The sequence below is a fragment of the Cucurbita pepo genome, chromosome 10 (genome assembly GCF_057944985.1).
Source record: "Cucurbita pepo subsp. pepo isolate OVF chromosome 10, ASM5794498v1, whole genome shotgun sequence".
In the NCBI taxonomy this organism is placed as follows: Eukaryota; Viridiplantae; Streptophyta; class Magnoliopsida; order Cucurbitales; family Cucurbitaceae; genus Cucurbita; species Cucurbita pepo.
The window spans coordinates 9,921,512-9,925,117 of NC_141807.1; the positions used below are offsets into that span (position 1 = coordinate 9,921,512).

A 3,606-nucleotide genomic window follows, 5' to 3' on the forward strand; every position below is an offset into this window, starting at 1 on the left:
AGGATAATAGGTCGATTATACCTATAGAGTAGTTTTAAGCGTGACAACGAGACTAATTTTTTTTTTTTAGTTAAAAATTAGAATTATAACAATCTGCGTAAAACCCTCAGACTAATTTTGCTTCATTTCTAAATGCAAGCAGACAAAGTAGAAAAATGAAAACATGTAAATTGTAACATTTCAAAGAAATAAATAAGTTTTGATGGTACCAATGCTAACCAGAAAACAATCAACCAAATTTATTTCGAACATACAAAACTTCATGTCTCCATCTTGTAAAGCGAATAAACCAAAGGGCCTAATATAGTAGAGAAATAAAAAAATGTTACCCACATCTGTGTTGTGCTGTGCCATAAGTGATCAATGGATGTTGACTTTGACCAATTCCTACTATTTTTTTTCTATATTTTGAAACTATTTTAAACACTTTTTTCTTCTACTCCTTATAATTTTACCTTTTAAGGTTGTAAATATTTGTGCACCGGTGACTATTATGATTATTAGTCAACTGAGTTAAGTGGAAATAAATTTTGAAGATGAAATTAAAGTATTAATTTTGATGCCATCTTTACCTGAGTTTTGCTATATTGTTATTAATGAGATTCAATCTAATGCCATTAGTAATTCACAATGATAATATTCAAAATACTTGACAAAAAAGAATGGTCAACGTAAGATATTTGAAACAAATGAATATTTTGTCCTCTATGATATATCAAATCACTCATTTGAAATTCCTTAATAATAAGCCTGAAGTCTTACCTCTTTTATAGTGAAAAGTTCCTTAAATAGAAGTCTTATTAGATACTTCTAAGAATTTAGAGATCAACTAGACACAAAGCTAAACATTCTAAAAAAGATTAGGGGTTAAACTTTTAAGTTAACTTAATTTAAGAAACTTTTGATTTTTATATTATCAAGAGTTTAATTGAGCTACGTCAATTCAATCTAGTGGACCCAAGAATTGAACCAAACCAAACCAAGTAGTTAGCATGATTTAGAGGAAGCATTTTCACGCAAAGTAGAAGCAATAATGGAGGGTTTGAAATAATATAGTTTTCACCCCTTGTTTCTCGAGTGAATATTGAAATAATATAGTTTTCATGTTAAGTTTTGCACGGAAGAAAGAAAGACGGGGATGTAAAGTATTATTTCAATTTTTTTGTAATATACAACAATATATAAATTAACTATAAGAAATATATAAAATTACATGTTCTCCACGAGCTTCAATCAACACCGGAGGGTTACTTCTGCAACCACTCTAAAGGTGCTCAAGATCACAACGAGTTAGATAAAACAGCTCTAGAACTTTGAATCCAATAACTTGAGTTTGACTCATGATAGGATCTCCCTTCTTGTGGAATCGGCATAAAATAGGAAAACCATTCCAAAATAAATTTTTACAAGGGGTTCTATGGTGTAGTGGTTAGCACTTTGGACTTTGAATCCAACGACCTGGGTTCAACTCCCGGTAGGACCTTTATGAAATGACCTTGATGTGAAAACACAGAATAAGGAACGACAACGCAAGACATTTTAAAACAAAACGGTGTTACCACTTTCATTGAGTGCATAGGTGGCGTTGTCATACTCGTGGCATCCTGCTAGCAAATCGTGGAGGTACAGAAACTGATTGGAATCATTCTTGCTCAACGAGTCATCATGTATCCTCTTTCTTAAAGTTCTTCAATGGCAGATTGAATTGGGGGAATGGTATGTGTATTGAATTGGGGGAATGGATCTTGTTGAGAAACGGTAGGAATAAGTTTGAAGAGAAATGGTGGAGGATTGCTCTCGAATTTGGAAGAAATCTGAGAGTAGGAGACCCATAATCTAAACGCTTATTGCCTTCGATTGGGGGATCGACCTTTCTCGAATCTTATTCCATATTGTTGCTCCTACTTTAGACTTTATAGGAGGAGCTTAAACCGACAATGAGAGCTCCAGATTCTTCGTTATTTAGAAGTTTGAAGAGAAATGGTGGAGGATTGCTCTCGAATTTGGAAGAAATCTGAGAGTAGGACAAACACAATCTAAACGTTTATTGCCTTCAATTGGGGGATTGACCTTTCTCAATTCTTATTCCGTATTGTTGCTCCTACTTCCGACTTTATAGGAGGTGCTTAAACCAACATTGAGAGATTCAGAATCTTCGTTATTTAGAGATCGATCTTTCTGGATAATTTTTTGGTGATATCAACTCTGATCAGGGCCTTATCGACCTTTGCTTTGCATACTAGTCGTTGGATGTGATGATCCGTGCGTGTTCGTTCTAGATCATATCAAATTTTGGAGGAGATCCGATGGTTGAGATTTGAGTTCCAAAGATTTTGCTCGGATGGTCACGGTAGATGCTCTGATTCTAATTAGAGTGGCATTTCTGTAATAATCCAATCTTCTAGGGGTATTTTGGTAATTTGCCACTTTCCGAATATTTTATTATTATTTTTTCTTGAAAAATCCAAAAAATTTCTACAAATTTCTCATGGCTTTTTTATCATTTTTCCCTTCTTTTTTTTTTTTTAAATCTTGAGATTCCTTCTAGATAAGGAATTACAAATCCGGAAAGATTTTTTATAATTGATAAAATGACTTTTTTGTCCTTTTGATTTACTTTTTCTTTTCCAATCCTTTTTAAAAGGCCTTTAACTCCTTGAAATCACTTGTTAGGGTACACGAGTGACTTGACTAAGTCCTTTGTTCTTGCTTAATCCTTTAATTTTTTTCCTTTCTATCCATGGGAGATAATTTCCTTCATTTTTTGGGTGTTACATATACATACTCCTTACAAACACAAAATAATAAGCAGACTTAAAAGAAGAACAAAAAATACTAGATTAAAAACAGAGGTTAGTCCATGGCCCACACTCCAAAGTCCGCTCTCATCCACGACCAACTCTTAGTTACTTGAAAAAAAATTGATAAACATGGAGTGAGTAAAACTTAGTAAGTAGCCTACTAGTAGGTTCTTAATGGCGACCTTAAGCTAGGATATTACTTCTTGTTATGTTTTCAGGATCTTATACTGATCTTCAAAACCTTCTCCTAAAATAACCTTCAATTTTCTCCCCATGAACACAATTTTCTCCCTATCTATCTTTTTTTTTTAAAACACTTTTGAAAGTTAACTAGTAGTTTTGAAGCTTTTTTAAAAAAAAAAAAAAAAAAAACAAAAAAAACAAAAAAAACAAAAAAAAACAAAAAATAAATAAATATAAAGAATTTAATTAGCGTAAAATTTATTAACCTCCCCATCTATCTTAGCGTAAAATTTAATTAGCGTAAAAAATTAAATATAAAGAATTTTCTCCCTATCTATCTTTTTTTTTAAACACTAAAAAATCAATTTATTTTAAACTAAAAAATTAATTTATTTTAAAACTAAAAAGTATACTTAATTTGACTAAAACATCCCTTATCCCAACCATAAAGAATTTAATTCCAAGCTCTCTTCTAATAGACAAACGATTTATTAACATCTGTTGAAACGATTTATTAACATATGTTGAAACGATTTATTAACATTTGTTAACGATTTATTAAAATTTCACTTCATCAATTTAAGTAGCGTTCAACTATAAATATCGAATTTTAAAGTATTCC

At 31.4% G+C, this 3,606-nt stretch overlaps 1 non-coding gene across 1 annotated transcript; it reads left to right on the plus strand.

The window, feature by feature from the left end:
* The first annotated feature begins 1,411 nt into the window (after window positions 1-1,411).
* Window positions 1,412-1,483, plus strand: TRNAQ-UUG (transfer RNA glutamine (anticodon UUG)). Its single transcript has one exon. It is a non-coding gene; the product is annotated as a tRNA-Gln (tRNA).
* Window positions 1,484-3,606: the final 2,123 nt, after the last annotated feature.